Source organism: Phacochoerus africanus, chromosome 1 (assembly GCF_016906955.1).
Source record: "Phacochoerus africanus isolate WHEZ1 chromosome 1, ROS_Pafr_v1, whole genome shotgun sequence".
Taxonomy (NCBI): Eukaryota; Metazoa; Chordata; class Mammalia; order Artiodactyla; family Suidae; genus Phacochoerus; species Phacochoerus africanus.
This window is the reverse complement of record NC_062544.1, coordinates 82,462,088-82,479,312: the sequence shown is the minus strand read 5'-3', so window position 1 is coordinate 82,479,312 and position 17,225 is coordinate 82,462,088. Positions and strand designations below refer to the sequence as shown.

General features: G+C 39.1%; 1 protein-coding gene and 1 pseudogene across 1 annotated transcript in view; both read left to right on the top strand.

The window, feature by feature from the left end:
• The window catches only part of COL6A5 (collagen type VI alpha 5 chain), an 84,183-nt gene extending 80,623 nt beyond the window's left edge, over positions 1-3,560 (top strand). The window contains exon 34 of the mRNA XM_047768394.1: positions 2,838-3,560. The gene's annotated coding sequence lies outside the window, so the exon portion shown is untranslated. The remainder of the gene's footprint in view (positions 1-2,837) is intronic.
• A 1,160-nt stretch (positions 3,561-4,720) lies between these two features.
• LOC125111964 (phosphorylase b kinase regulatory subunit beta-like) lies at positions 4,721-7,509 on the top strand (annotated as a pseudogene).
• The last annotated feature ends 9,716 nt before the right edge of the window (positions 7,510-17,225 follow it).

The following is a 17,225-nucleotide window of genomic DNA, read 5'->3' as shown; positions in this document are numbered from 1 at the left end:
CTTTTAAAAATTCTTTTTTTCTCTTCTTCATCTGGGGTGATTCCACTGCTCTGTTTTCCAGTTTGCTGATCTGTTACTCTGTATTGTCTAATCCACTGCTGATTCCTTGTAGTGTATTTTTTATCTCACTTATTACATCATTCAGCTACTTAGGTCTTTTTCATATTTCTAACTTTTTGTTAAAATTCTCACCATGTTCATCCATTCTTCTCCCAAGTTATTGATCATTGGTATGATCATTGCCTTGACTCTTTATCAGGTAAAGAGCTTATCTTCATTTAGTTTTCTTCTTGAGGTTTGTCTTTCTTTGTTTAGAACATATTCCTCTGTCTTCTCACTTTGCTTAACTCTCTGTGTTTATTTCTATATATTGGGTGTCTGGTTATGTTTCACGAGCTTGTAGAAGTGGCCTTATGTGGGAGATGTCCTTTGTGGCCTAGAGAATATTCCTCTCTGGACACCAGAGCTATCTGCCCCCTACATGGGCTCTATGGGCCAACTATCTTGGGTGAGGCTCAAGGTAGTTGTGGTGAGACCAGCTACCTTGGGTGTGCTGGTATGTGGGGGTGGCCTGGTTGGCTGCCAGGCCTTGCTCTGTGTGGCTGCTGCTGGCTAACTTAAGGGAGGGGCCAAGGCCTGGTGCAGCTGTAGGTCCTGGGGTCTGGGGCCTGGGCCTGGGGCTGGTGCAGACCTATTGGTGGGTAAAAAATCTCCTGGCACTAGTAGACTAGAGAGAAGAATCCAAAATTATGCTTACCAGCATAGTGTTCTCATGGTTGGATGAGCTCCTAGAAATGGTTGCAGTAGTGTCTATGTCCCCAGGGGTTTCCCTGTCACTTTCTGTCTCTCCAGAATGCTCTCTAAGATCAGCAAGTGGGTCCCACCCAGGCTCCGTTCAAATTACTATGTCTTTTATGGGTCTCAGAATGTGTGTTTTGCACACAACCTTTGAAAACAGACTCTGTTTCTTACAGTCCTCTGTCTCTCTTGTACCCAAGCCCTGCTGGTCTTCAAAACCAGATGTTCTGGGGGCTCATATTCCTGGCAGGTCCCCTGGACTGGGAAGGCCCCTGTGGAGTTCAGACCCCTTATTCCTTGGGGAGAACCTCTACAATTGTGATTATCCTTCTGCTGTGAGTTACCTACCCCAGGTGGTGGATCTTAAATATATTACATCTTTGCCCTTTCTACCTGTCTTGTTGTGGTTCCTTCCTTATATCGTTTTATAAAGTTGTGAAATTCTTTTCTGCTAGTCTTCAAGTTGTTCTCATAGATAGTTGCTCTATAAATAGTTCTAATGTTGGTGTGCTTGGGGTTAGGTAAGCTCAGGGTCTTCCTACTCTACCTCTTGGCCACACCTCTCTTATTTATTTATAACTGAAAGCTTGCATCACTTAATCTCCTTCATCTATATCACATACCACCCCCTACCCTGCCAAGAACCACTAATTTGTTCTCTGTATCTGTGAGTTTGCTTCTGATTTGTTTTTTTAGATATTTTTAGATTCCACATATAGGTTAAATCATATGGTATATTTAAATGAATAAAGATGGTATCAAATCACTGTGACATTTAGATTCCATTTGGTAAATTAAAAGAGAAATGTGGTAGTTTTATTTTTAAATGTCCATTTTTGCAGTATGTCACAAATTACATCCTTTTCCAACTATTTAACTCATGATTTTTTAAAATATAGATTTTAACTTTAAAATATACAAGGTAAGGGAGTTCCTGTCGTGGCACAGCAGAAATGAATCTGACTGTGAATCATGAGGTTGAGGGTTTGATCCCTGGCCTTGCTCAGTGGGTTAAGGATCTGGTGTTGCCATGAGCTGTGGTGCAGGTAGCAAACACAGCTCAGAACTGGCATTGCTGTGGCTCTGACATAGGCCAGCAGCTGCAGCTCCGATTAGATCCCTAGCCTGGGAACCTCCATATGCTGCAGGTGTGGCCCTAAAAAGACAAAAATACAAATAAAATAAAATAAAATATACAAGGTAAGAGTACATGGTTTTCATTTGAGGTTAATCAAAAGTGTCAAGACAAATAGGCAGGATCAAATCTCAGATGCTATCTTGGGTCAAGCTCCCCAGAGCTTAATCTGAGAGAAGGATTCATATGCATGGAGATGATGCCCACTCAGAAGAGAGCTGGAAGGGGGTGGACGCAGCAAGACAGGCGAGAAGTGGGCAAACAAGAGTGTCATCTCAGAAGAGTGCCACAAGGGGCAGCTTCAGTTCACTCCTTCCAGACCTCAGGTGTGTGTGATGCCAAAGGGTCATCCTGACCTGAGGCTTTCTGACTCCCTCATTGATTACTGATTGGTCAAGGGTTGTCTTGAGTGCCCATGGACTTATGCTGTATGTAATTAAAGTAGCTAGATGGAAACTGTCCAGAGAATAATAGATGCTGATTCTGGAGGCCAAAGCTCAAATGGGGGTGACTGGGGTGAGAATGGGGAAGAGGGGTAGGAGAGGAAGGAATGTTGTCCTAGAAATTAATGCTACAAAAAAGATCAGAGGGATTCTGGTCAGAGTTTTTCTAGGTCTGCACATTCCTTCTAGCTCTGAGTTAATGACACCAGCCACTAAACATGCTAAGTATCAAATTTCACATGACAAATATACCAGTATTTTCCCAGAAAGAATTATATCTATAGTTCTACTTACATGTTGCTCATTTATATGCATTATCATATCACTCTTTTATTATGACTATTAAAAGTGGCAAAACTGCATGTTTTTTTCTGATGTGGCATAAAAAGGAGTAGACTCTAAAGGGAATATTGTGAAGAAATCCAGTGACGTTAAACGCAATGCATATTTTTGTTTTGCAGATGGTGTGGACACAAGAAGTTCATAGCAGAAAAGAACATAGCTCCATGGATGTCTAATTCCATGTGGGTCTAACCAGGAAGTATAAATCATGTATTAGGGGTGGAGTGGTAAGTGGCAGGAATTTTTCATGAAAACAGTTAGCTAATAATATGCCAAATGTGTTCTGTTTCAAATCTGAGGGAAAGACTTTTCTGAGTGAAGACATCAATGAGCAGACCCAAGAAACTAGGAAAGATTTCATTTCTCCTGAGAATTGGGACAACTGACCTTGAAGAATTAACTGACTCTTTTCTTTGACAACTCTGTATGAGGCATCAACTGTGATGATGTACCTGCCTAAAAAATATTTTTTGTCATTATTTTCATCATATCTCAAACTGGACTCAAGTAAAAGCACTTAGAACTGGAATTTCCTAAGAATGTCTTCTGTCTGTTTAGAGAAATAGAAACCCATGCCCATGTCTTCATTTCTGGTATGACCCTAATGTTGCATTTAGCACTGTAAAACCCATCTGTCCAGCTGCTACCAATATAGTCAATGCATGTTCTTTTCAGGACATTTACGAAAGAATAGAATTTGTAAGAAAGAAAAAAGTAAGTTGAAGCTAATTTTATAAACTTCTGTTTTATGCTATGATCATGTTTATGTTTTAGAATGCTTTGTTCTGGGCATACTTGATTTTTGCTAAAAACAAGGCAAAATAAAACACTATGGAAAAGCATGAATACTCTATCTAACCAGAATTATTATTGCAAATTACAATGTTAACAAGAGACAGGTTATAAAATGAAAGCAAGTCTAGCCTGGACACTTGTTCTGTTCATTTTTACTTAACTTTACTCTAACACATACCCATTGGAATACCAGTACAGGATTAAACATATTTGGAAAACATTTTTATGAATGTAAAATAAGCCAATAGTGAATTCCAAAAATTGCTCAATTTGGTTAAGTAATTACCATGTCAATGAATACATGTTTATTTTTAAAGTGATCTGTGTTCATGGAGTAATACTAAAAGCAATATTATACTTTTTCCACCTAATTGTCCCTAAATTACTCTTGTTGTTTGAATAATTTTTAAATAATCCAATCAATAAATTCTAGGCCATCAAAAATTTTATAGTAGCCATTTATTGCTTTCTGGGAAGTTCTTCTTTTTTTTTTTTTTTCCTTTTTAGGGTTGCACCTGCAACCTATGGAAGTTCCCAGGCTAAGGGTCCAATGAGAGCCGCAGCTGCAGGCCTACACCACAGCCATAGCAACACCAGATCTGAGCTGCATCTGCAACCCATTCCATAACTTGAGGCAGTGCTAGATCCTTAACCCACTGAGCAAGACCAGGGATTGAACACACGTCCTCACCAACACTGAGTTGGGTTCTCAACCAGCTGAGCTATAGCAGGAACTTCCTCTGGGAAGTTCTAAAGCAAACCCTACTCATTCCATAAATTAAAGTTTTTTTTTCCCCTAAATCTGAAAGTAACATAGTTTATCAAGAATGTGAGACCAGCTATGGAGAACAGTATGGAGCTTCCTTAAAACATGAAAAATAGAGCTACCATGTGATCCAATAATCACACTCTTGGGCATATATTTGGATAAAACTATAATTCAAAAAGATACATGCACCCCAGTGTTCATTGCAGCACTATTTACAATAGCCGAGAAATGGCTAAACGTCCATTGACAGGTGAATGGATAAAGAAGATATGGTATAGCCCAGGGGCAGAAGCCAAGGCTGTGGCACAAGCAGGATGATGGGGTTCATGGCCCACGTGAGCTGGAAGATCTTGAAGCAAAGAGCCCAGACCAAGTGCTCAGTTTTGAAAATTGCTAGAGTTTAGCCTGCAACATATATGTTAGCGTCAACAATTTGAGATGGCCAACTCACCTGATGTAGTTGTCTCTTCACCAGCTTTCTTATGGTCTGGTTCAGCTTATGAACCTCTTAAAAGCATTAATATTCCAAGAACTGATAATGAAACTCTGTGGGATAAGATGGATCATGATTACAGAATTGCCAAGTCAACATTGCTGCTGTATCAAAGTCTAAACACAGGTCTCTTTCCCACTAAAATGTGGTGATGCTCAGAAAGCCAATGTCCTTGACAGTCTATACTGCACTGCTGGAGCCTGGGCTTTAGCTCCTGCATACAGGTGCATTGATGATGACAAGGGAAGGACCCATGAGCTGGAGCATGCAGCTATAAAATGTATGAGAGAAATTCTCTACTGCTATATGTGTCAGACCAAGAAGGTCCAGCAGTTTAAGCAGGATCCACGCCTGACCACATGACTTCATTCTGTTTTCAATTTGCATACAGGAGATGCGATCCTCTCCTATGAGGAATATGGTCATCTTCAGATAAAGACTGTCTCTCTATCTCCTTTACCTTGTAGAAATGATTTCCTCACAACTCTAGATTATCTATAACACAGATGAGGTCTCTTTTGTTCAGAAATTTGTATTTTGTGTAGAAAGAGTTTACCGTGTGCCTGATTTTGGTGTCCGGGAAAGGGGAAGCAAATATAATAAATGCTGTACAGAGCTGCATTCGAGCTCTATTGGCTTAGCAAAAGCGGCTCTAGAAACAATTAGTGAATTCAACCTCTTTGGCAATCAGGGAAGTTCCTTGTCAGTTATATTTGTGGATCTTGATGCCCACAATCATAGCTGACAAATTCTGTGCTCATCTTTACCTGAAGAATCAAGATCTCGTAACACAGATGCTGCCCTGCTCCCTTGCATCAGTTATCCTGAATTTGCCTTGGGTGATCAAGTTCTGTTTAACCATACATTTATAAAGTGGTTAAAAATTTAAAAATTGATAAAAGTGGTTAAAAATGGAAAATATAGACTTAAGCATTTCTTGAGAAATGAGTATGGTACATCAATTGAAGATCCCAATAGACATTACTACATACCAGCTGAAAGTTAGCTATTTGATGGCATAAAATGTGAATTTCCCATATTTTTCCTTTACATGATGATTCATGGTGTTTTTAGAGGCAAACCCAAGCAAGTGAAAGAATATCAGGATCTTCTGACTCCAGTACTTCATCAGACCACAAAAGGTTATCCTGTAATACCAAAGTACTATTATGTGCCAATGCTCCTGAATGAGTACAGCAACCAGATATTGCAGTTACTGAAAGGTAAAAAAAAAAAATCACCCATGAAATTCTTCAAAAACTGAATGACTGTAGTTGTCTGGCTAGCCTAGCCATCCTGCTGAGTATACAGCTCAAAAGAAAAGGCCCCAAATTCATCACGAAGGAAGGCATTGTTTCTGATTACATTGAGAAAGTCTATAGAGGAGGTGACAGCAAAAAATTTGATCAGTGTTGCACCATGCAGCAAGTCTTTCTTTTTCTTTTTTTTTTTTTTTTGCTTTTTAAGGAAGTCTTTTAAGTAAGCTAGTGGACAGCCTGGACCCATCCATTACTAATTTTTTAGTGCAGGGCAAACAGGTAATTCTGGATGCCTTTGGGCATGAAGGTTATCTCTAATCTTTTGTCTCCAAGAGTGATTAAGAATATCATCTAATTACAAGTGTAACATCATGATGAGTGGGAGGTGGTCATTCAGCAAGAGCTGGTCATCCACATTGGCTGGATCATCTCCAATAACCCCAAGTTATTCAGTCACATTCTTCACTCTATGAAGTATGAGCCACAGATCAGTGGCTGGAATAAGCCAGCCAGAGACTTGTATCAGCTGTCACCTAGTGAAGTTGGCTCAACAGAATGAAAGATCTTGGCTGAACAGGCATCAGATCAGTGGATCTTTGGATAGACCTCCCACTAGGTTCTATGACAGAGTATGGCAGATCCTGGAGCACACACCCAATGGTATCATTTCAGCCAGGAAGCACGTGCCACAGCAACCAACTCTATCAGATATGACCATGTATGAGATGAGTAACTCTCTCTTGTAGAAGACATGTTGGGAAATATTGACCAGCCAAAGAACCGACAGACCATTGTGGAGCTACTAATGGTTGTGGTTGTGTCCATTGTGCTGGAAAGAAACCCTGAGCTAGAATTATTAGACAAAGTGGATCTAGACAATCTGGTGAAAGAAGCATTTCACGAACTTCAAAAAGATGAGAGTAGACTCAAAGAAGTTGAAAAACAAGATGACATGACTTCCTTTTATAACATTCCTCTCCCTGGGAAAAAGAGTAACATGCAGCTAATGTACTAAAGACATTGATCCTGTTCAGCATTCAAGGTTGTGATGAATTTGATGCAGGAAGAAGTAAAGCCAAGCAATGATGACCAATGTCTGGTTAGCTAGTGAGGAAGGTGTAAGAGACTCTGTTGGGACACATTTCCAGCAGTGTGTTCAGTTTTGTTGTGAAGCTTCATCAAAGCAGCCATTAATATCTGGTCTGATGATGCTGGTGAGGTGGTTGCCATGCCCTTGGCAGAGTTATTGGACCTCTTGCATCCCATAGCCAGTCTGAAGGCAAGAAATGCTTATAATCAAGTGGAAAAAAGTTCTCATGGTTAGGCTAGCTACAATAATAATCTTTACTGAACAATAGAAATAGTTTATCAATTGAAAGTTCACCATTGCACGTTTAATGATCACTTAACTCATCGAAATGAGTCTTTACACTTTGGACCAAATTCCCACCTTACTGCCAATTAAATGAATTTTCCAGCTAGTAATGTATACTGGAAATTAAAATATATTGAAAGAGTGGTGAATTTTTTCTAAGTGGCATTGCATGCTAGAAAAAAGATATTAATATACATCATAATAGCAAAGTCAGCCAGCTGATAATTTGATTCCTCAACATTACATTGGTAATGTTTTAGTATACAGAGATACTGTACAATTTTTACTTTATAAACATGATTGTGGTGTAGAATTTGTTCTAACTATAGGGGTTAGACTAAAACACAGCATAATCTATACCTGATCAAATATTCTGTGAGCTCTTATTAAATAGGATTTGTGTAAGATAAAAAAAGAAGATATGGTATACATACACACACATACACACACAATGGAATACTGCTAAGCCTTAAAAAAGAATGAAATAATGCCATTTTCAGCAACATGGATGTGCCTAGAGATTATCATGCTAAATGAAATGTCAGACAAAGAAAATACTGTATAATATCACTTATATGTGGAATATAAAAAAGATACAAATGAACCTATTTACAACATAGGTAGACTTACATAGAAACCGACTTATGTTTACCAAAGTGGAAAGGAAGAGAAAAGATAAATTAGAAGTTTGGGATTAACATATACACACCAATATGTATAAAAAGTTAACCAACAAAGACCTTTTGTATAGCATAGGGAATTCTACTTGATGTTTTTTAATGTTATAAAGGATAAGAATTTGAAAAAGAGCATATATATGTGTACACACACACACATACACTCTTTTAAAGTACATCACTTTGATGTACACCTGAAGCTAACACAACATTGGAAATAACTATACTTCACTTTAGCAAAAAAAAGAATGTGAGGCCAGAGAGACTCACACTCTACTGATGGGAGTGTGAATTGTCCTGCCTCTAAATTGCATCCTTAACAGTATCTAATTAGGTTGACAACGCACATCTAAAACTCGACAACGCACATCTAAATCTCAACAACCCCACATTAGATGTACATGTCTATAGAAGCATTTAAACAAGTACACAGGGGACCAAATACAAACATGTTCACTGCAGCCCAGTGTATTTTAGTAAAAACATGAAACCAATCGAAATATCCTAAATGTAGTGTATTCATAGAATGGAATATGATAACAGCAGTTAAATTGATGAACTAGAGCTGCATCTACAAACACAAACAAATCTCAAAGAGAGTATGGAACTGAGAAGAGTTGCAGAAGGATACATTACAACATCATTCAAACGACATTCTAAAATCTGAGAAGCAATACCACCTATTTTTCATAAATACCCTGAACTAAAGTGAGAGCGTATATGGGGATAATAAATGCCAAATTCAAGACAATGGTCATCTTTCAGTGGGGAGGGGTAAAGTGAGGGTCCAGTTGTCATTAGAATGCTTTATTTCTTAAGCTGGGCAATGGGAAAATAGGTCCTCCTTATATTTTTATACATTTTTAGATGCCTGATATGTTTCATGATTTAAAAAGAATAAACTGGAATTCCTGCCATGGTGCTGTGGGTTAAGAACCTGACTGCAGTGGCTTAGGTTGCTGAAGAGGTATGAGTTTGATCCCAGGCCTGGTGCAGTGGATTAAAAGGATCTGGCATTGCCACAGCTTTGGCGTAGGTCACAGCTGCAGATGGGATTCAATTCCTGGCCTGGGAATTTCCATAGGCCATGGCTGTGGCCATAAAAAAAAAAGGTAAACCAAGTCAAGGAAATAAATGTAAAATTTAAGTAAATCCTTATGCTACATCTAAAACCGTGCTGAGTGTAAGGAATTAAGATATATTTATATGTTATATTATATTATATTACCTTATGTTATATTATATCATAATACAAGCAATGATAGTTCAGGTTTTATATATATATGTGTATGTGTGTGCGTGTGTGTGTATATATATATACACACACACGCACACACATACACATATATATATACACACACATACATACACATACACTCAAATATATATGTATATACATATTATATATACATACAAATGAACACACACACACATATATATATAAAAAACTATCCTTGCTCCTGAGGAGTTTACATTAAGTCAAGATTGCTTAGAATTAGCTAATATTCTAGAATAATGGATTCTCTTTAAGACCAAGCATTAGGGAAACTTGGCCTCTTCAGTCGTAGGCCACAGAATTTGAATTAGTATATAAAATAGCTCTTGTTGCCATTGAGTATATATTCAATTTTGATGTGAATTTTATATCTGAGTAGTCACAATTTGATGCATGTAAGAAGGGTGATATTAATGAAATTGTTTCACTGGAGGAACAATTACACTGTAAATATAGGAAACTTTTAAATAAACTTTTACATATTTTGGACATTCAAGCCAAAAAATGTGATGCTCGAATATGTGCTATGGGTATAAAATAGTTGAGAATTAACAGCACAGAATGACCACAAAATGATTTAAAAAAAAATACCATGCATGACTTCAAAGTAAGGTTGCTAAGTAAGGCCAGTAATTGTTTTGGAAATGAAAGAAAGAAAAAATAATCACTTGGGATTTAAATAACTGAAGAACACTTCAAGGAAGAAATGGAATTCACACCAAGCCCCTCCTTCCAGTTCCTTTAAGATAATGGTATAAACTCTTTCCCTGCCTTAAATGACACTGAAAACTCTGACCTTTGCTGATGTTTTCCAGCTTAACCTCTCTTCACTGCAAGGAACCACTTCCCTTTCCTGCCTCTTATTCATCATCTGGTTGGCTCTCAGCTGCCTGGGAACACCTTCCATAAATTCCCAAAGCTGAGCAAGGTAACCCTCCACCTCCTATATAGCCCTGGGCCCCTCCCTCCAGGTTCTCACCAGAGAAGGTTATACTGGCTTGGCCCATTCACTCGTTTATGTTCCCAAGGGACACTGAGTTAAGCACCCTATTTTTTTTATCGCTGTATCCACAGCACCCAGGATGGTACTTAAAAAGCATCCAATAAAGATTGAATGAATGAGCAAATTCACTTTGAAAGATAAATGTGGTTTAGTTTGATGGGAGGAGGAAGATTATGAACAATGACAAGGAAATAAAAGATGAAACAAAACAAACAAAAATGTGTGTGTCTACGCACTGAAGTAAGTGGGGAAATTGGAAGTGTGTGAGCAGAACTTATAAAGGGGGCAGTGTGATTGGAAACCTGAGACCAGAGTGTGAGCAGAACTTATAAGGGGTGCAGTGTGATTGGAAACCTGAGACCAGAACAAGTGTGGTGGGTTGCTGAAAAGTCTTTCTTTTAAATTAAAAAAAAATCAGAAATTAAAAAAAAACACCTTAAACCACTCTGACTTAAGCCAACTTATTGGAATATGGAGTAATCTCTAGGCAAAACTAGTAATCTCTAGGCATGCTCTCAAATATAAGCCATGAGAGTTCCTTGATGGCTCAGTGGGTCAATGGCCCGGCATTGTTACTGCTGTGGCGAAGAGTCACTGCTACAGTGCTGGTTCAATCCCTGGCTGAGGAATCTCCACATGTCACAGATGTGGCCAAAAAAAAAAAAATAGACATGCATTAAGCACACATTTTTCCAGGGACTGTCTACAGAAAAGACCCACAGTGGAGCCACTGCAGGCTTCCATGTAACAGACACTGGACTGCAGAACAGCTGGTCAGAATTACAGATGACTAAGAATCCTGTGATATCCCTGGAAAATATCTTGTGATAGTTTTAATCTGATTCCTACATCTTTTATCTGAGTGTGAGCAGTGGGGTTGAGAATTTGAACAGTCATAGCTGAAAATTTATGCAGCCCCAATGGAACTCCCTCAATTGGAACTCTTTCCATCTCTGACCCAAAACTCTGGAATTTCCTTCTGACTAAATTTCTGCTCCAGCCCTCCATCATCCACTTTGACAACCTTTGCTCCCCTACTCTCATGGGTGCTAGGATCTTAATAGGCACTCAGTAACTATTTTTCTCTGTGCAGGAAAGGATGAATGAATAAGCCCTGGCTTTCTGAGTTTGGCTGATTTCCTACTGGACTCCCTCTCTTCTCCTTGGCTTCTACTTCCCAAACTGAATTTGGATTCTGTGCTGAGAAAAAGTCTGATAAGAGCTAGAAGCTATCTTCTACACAAATGTTGCTGAGAAGGAAGTTCTCACCTTCAGTGATGAGGATAACAGCTCTGTGGGAGCCTGGCTCAAACCACAACTGTTTGCAATCTCTTACAGAAGCATATGTAAGACTCCAGGCTGATGAATGTTATAAGAATAAACTAGTAAATGGCATAAGTCATCTTTTTAATTGAAGTATAGTTGATTTCCAATGTTGTGTTTGTTTCTGCTGTACAGCAAAATGATTCAGTTATACATGCATATACATTCTTTTTCATATTCTTTTCCATTATAGTTTATTACAAGATATTGGATGTAGTTCCCTGTGCTATATAGTAGGTCCTTTTTATTTATCTATTTTATTTCTTATTTTTAAAATTATATTGGAATATAGTTGATTTACAATGCTGTGTTAATTTCCGCTGTGCAGAAAAATGATTCAGTTATATATACACATGTATGTTTGTGTGTGTATGTGTACACACACACATGCACACATACACATTCTTTTTCACATTCTTTCTATTAAGATTTATATTCAAGATATGGAATATAGTTACCTGTACTATACAGTAGGACCTTGTCATTTACCCATTCTGTATATAATAGTTTGCATCTGCTAATCCCAAGCCCCTAACCCATCCCTCCTCCACCACCCTTGGCAACCACAAATCTGTTCTCTAAGTCTGTGAGTTTGTTTTTGTGTCATAGTTATGTTGATTTGCGTCGTATATCTTTCTATCATACACATAGTAGTGTGTATCTATTAATCCACAAATCCTAATTTATCCTTCACCCATAAATCATCTTTTATCCTCTGAGTTACTAGCACTTCTAAGAAGTAGAAAGGTTTTTTATAGTATGACATAAATTGATCTACAAGTGCCCTGTGTTTCATGGTGTTAGAGGGCCACAATCTAAGCTAGCTGAAGTGTAGTTGATAATCTATGAGCCAGCATCATCAGCATCATCTGGGAGCTTTTAGAAATGCAGAATTTCTGGGCTTGGCCCCAAGGTAATTGGAGCAGGGTCTACATTTTTTTATAGAATAATTTTTAATTTTTTTCCATTATAGCTGATTTACAGTGTTCTGTCAATTTTCTACTCTACAGCATGGTGACCCAGTTACACATACATGTATATACTCCTTTTTCTCATATTATCATGCTCCGTAATAAGTGACTAGACATAGTTCCCAGTGCTACACAGCAGGACCTCATTGCTAATCCATTCCAAATGTAATAGTCTGTATCTATTAACCCCAACGTCTCCAGGTGATGTATGGGCACATCTAAGTTTGAGAAGCACTGGCCTAGAATGCACTTGCTTGAAGCTCTGCAAATGAGTAGTAGATGCATTTTCTAATTTTCAGTTCAACTTGGTGTCATATTTGGGATGGACCATATAGGATGCATTATGGCAGAGATAGGGAATGTAAAGGTAAATAAAGGCAACCTATACCCTGGGAAGACTGAGTCAGAAAGATCATTTCAATTTCATGTAGTAGCACTAAGGTAATGGTGTACAAAGAGCACTGTAGGAAAATTGAAGACTCCTTACCCCAAACTAGGCACCCAGAGGGACTTTCATCAAGCAGAGCTCCATTGTTCTGGAAGAAAATGATTGGATACAACTTAGCCAGGCAAAAGTCAGGTAAATAATCCAAAAAATAATTCATTTTTTCCCAGCACTTGGTCATTAACATCAGTTGTTGTCTAAACTATAAACTCTACTGTGTTCCTGAGGGAGGGGGGATTGACTATATGAACTCTGTGTTGCTAACCAAGTTTAGAAGTAACAGGAGATGAGGACAGAGAGGCAAGTACAGGCCAGCCACAGAGGACCATATGGACCACATTTAGATTCTGATCTGGAGGTGCCAGAGGAGGGATGTGGTTGGACTTTTATTATGGCTGGTCCTGACTGCTAAGGGAAGAGGGGAGAAGAACTAGGCACAGCACAATCAGGTAGTTATCCAGGCAGGAGTGGACAGTGGTGCTCAGGTTGGAGATGAGAGGTCACAGAAGGGAAATACCTAAAATATAAGATAAGCAGGATTGTAATTGATTAATTAGGACAGAAGATAAGGGAGAGAGCTGGGTATCTAGAACAGTGGTTCCCAGAATTGATAGTGCAAAAAGAATCTCCCAGAAGGCCTCACCCCAGAGTTTTTGATTCAGTGGTTCGGGGGTGAGGCCTGAGAATGTGCATTTCTAACAAATTCCCAGCTGATGCTGATGCTGCTTGTCCCAGGACCTGCTACTCATGTGTAATTCAGTGGTTCTTGCCTTTGACTGCTCATTAGGAACACCTGAGGAATTTTTAAAACTACTGATGCCTGACGTCACCCACAAGGATTCTGATTAAATTGATAGAGGGTGCAGTCTAAACACTGGGCATTTTTCAGGCTCTGGATGATGCTATAGTGCAGCTGAATACCAGCTAAATATCAATTAATTATATTAGGAATACAAGCAAAGGGCCATTTTGGTGTTCCTTAAGTTTATTAAAATTATTTTTTTATATTTTTCACTGTGAATGTTCTTTTCATTTTTTTGTTTTTTATTAAAGTATAAGTTGATTTACAATATTGTGCCAATTTCTGCTGTAGAGCAAAGTGACTCAGTCATACATATATATATACATCCTTTTATTTAAATTAAATTATTTCTTAATATTTTTATTTTCTTATAAAATCAGGTAATTAATCAAGCAAAAAGTAATTTCTGAGAGGTTATTTGTCCTTAAAATAAACCATAAACCTCACTGTGTTTACTGAGAAGGGGTATTGACTATATGGACACTGTGTTGAAATGCATCATTATGTGTGTCCTCACATGTGTGGGAATATTTGATCCATTTGGAAGATTAATATGATATTTGGCAATTACTATCTAAAAGGCAGATATTGAAAAGACCAAATAGACATGGTTTCCAACCTAAGGCAAGAGGAAGACGGAAAATAAAAAAATAACATATTTGTTGAGTTCTTAAACAGTGTACCAGATGCTATAATTGGTGCTTTATACATTATTTTATTTAATGCTGACAACACAGGAAGAGTAAGACATAACTATATCCATTCTAAAAGTGAGGGATCCAGGACTCAGAAGGAGATGGTCCCATCGGCCAAGGTAACAAGGGATTTAGATCTGGATTTGTCAGGTTCTTCCAAAGATTGTATTCTTTTCGCACATTCTTATGGGAAGAGAAACTGGTTATAAGGTGCAGAGAAAAACAGTCACCATTAGGCATCAGGTACTTGAATACTAGTCCTAACTCTACCCCAGACTAGTTTTGCAGACTGGAGTGAGTCACTACATCATTTTGCCTTGATTTCCGTATCAATAAAATGGGGATAAAAACCTCACCTAGCTCTATTGACAGAAGAATGGATAAAGATGTGGTACATTTTTATAAACAGTGGAATATGACTCATCTATAAAGAAGAATAAAATAAAGTCATTTGCAGCATCATGGATGGACCTAGATATGATCATACTAAGTGAAATAAGTCAGACTGAGAAAGACAAATATCATATGATTATCACTTATGTGTGAAAGCTAAAAAATGACACAAACTTATCTATGAAATAGAAACAGATGCACAGACATAGAAAACAAACTTACAGTTACCAAAAGGGATAGTGGGGCCAAGGGAGGTGAGATAAATTATGAATTTAACAGATACAGAGTACTATATATAAAATAGAGAAACAAAAAGGACCTACTGTATAGCATGGGGAAATATACTCAATAGCTTGGGGTTAATAGATGCAGGCTATTGCTTTTGGAATGGATGAGCAATAAGATCCTGCTGTGTAGCACTGGGAACTCTGTCTAGTCACTCATGACGGAACATGTGAGAAAAAAAGAGTGTATAGTATATACACGTATGTGTAACTGGGTCACCATGCTATATGACAGGGAAAAAAAGCTAAAAATATATATCTTATAACAACTTATAATGGAAAAATTATGAGAAAGAATATATATATATATATCTGAATCACTTTGCTATATACTTAAGATTAACATATCACTAAATTAACTATACATCAATAAAAATGTTTAAGTAGCAATGAGATGCAAAACCTGCTTAAATTAAAAAAAAAACTGTACCTAGCTCATTGGATTAAATGAAATAATACTTGGCACAATGCCTGACATATGGAAAATAGATAATATGAACTCTTATTCTCTTAATCCTCTTTATCACTGTCAGTAAAATGGCAGGACTGGGCTCATATTCCCTAAAATTCCCTCATTTTATAAATTTCATGATTAAGAATTGTTGGTTTGAGCACCATACACTGTTGCTCTCACTTCCCTGGGAACACACCTGCCCTGTAGCTGCCACTGCCAAATGCTCTGGGTGGCACCCAGACACTTGGTCACTGTCCCTTCCCAAGACCCTACAACCAGGAGCACCTGGTGCAGCACCTCCTTCATAGGCTAAATGGGACAAGGTGCTTCTAGCATGGTCTGCAGGTGGTGAGGGCAAACTGCCACAGTTTTCCCTGATTCCAGAGATGAGCATGGCCTGCCACCACTGGGGATACCTGAACAAAAACCACTTGCAGCCCCATCTCAGAGGGCACCACAGAGAAGACATCAAGATGGAACATTACCTGTTGTTGCTCTCACTCCCCTGGAAGCACACCTGCCCTGCTGCTGCCACTGCCAAAAACTCTGGGCAGGGCCCAATGCCTGATCACTGTCCCTACACAGGAACCTAGGAGCAGCTTCTGCAGCACCTCCTGTGGGGGCTAAGCAGGAAAAGGTGCTACTGGCATGGTCTAGAGGAGGTGGGTGCAAACCACCACAGTTGTCTCTGGATCCAGAGGTGGGAGTGGCTCGCCACCACTAGAAGTCTGTGAAGAGACACCACTTGCAGCTCCATCGCCTCAAGGGCACCACAGAGGAGGGCATTGTGACCAAACACCACCTGTTGGTGCTCTCGCACCCCTGGGAACAGATCCACCCTGCTGCTGCCATTGCCAAATGTTCTGGGTAGCATCCACACTCCTGATCTCTGTCATTTCCCAGGATCCTGCAACTAGGAGCAGCCTGTACAGCACATCCTATGTGGGCTAAGTGAGCTGGGTTTCTTCATGCATGGACTACAGGTGGCGGGGGGAAAATACCACAGTTATCGCTGAGTCTAGAGATGGTCATGGCCTGCTCCCAATAGGGGTCCCTGAACAGGCACCATGCAGTTCCAGCAATTGAAATCAAGCTGTTGTAGCTCTCACTCCCCTGAGAACTCATGCACCCTGCTGCTGTTACTGCCAAATGCTCTGGTTACCTTGAAGATTTGCCTAGATCTTATTACCACTTCCAAGGGCCCTGCACCTAGGAGCAACCTGTGTCACCTTCCTGCAGGTCCTTGTTGCTGTTGAGAGCCCAAACACCAAGCACTGACTGCTGGCCCTACCCATTGCCTCCTTCTCCCTGAAAACACACTGAGCATCCTGGGGATAACAGCCTGCTCACAGTGAAGAAAGAGACAGGAAATATTCAAAGTCCCACACCAAAAATAAATAGTAAGCCCTCCCCCAAAATACAAAGGGGTATTCTTGCATTAAAGTAGCCTTACAAGACTACAGTTTGGTTTCCCCAGACTCACAGATAAAGAA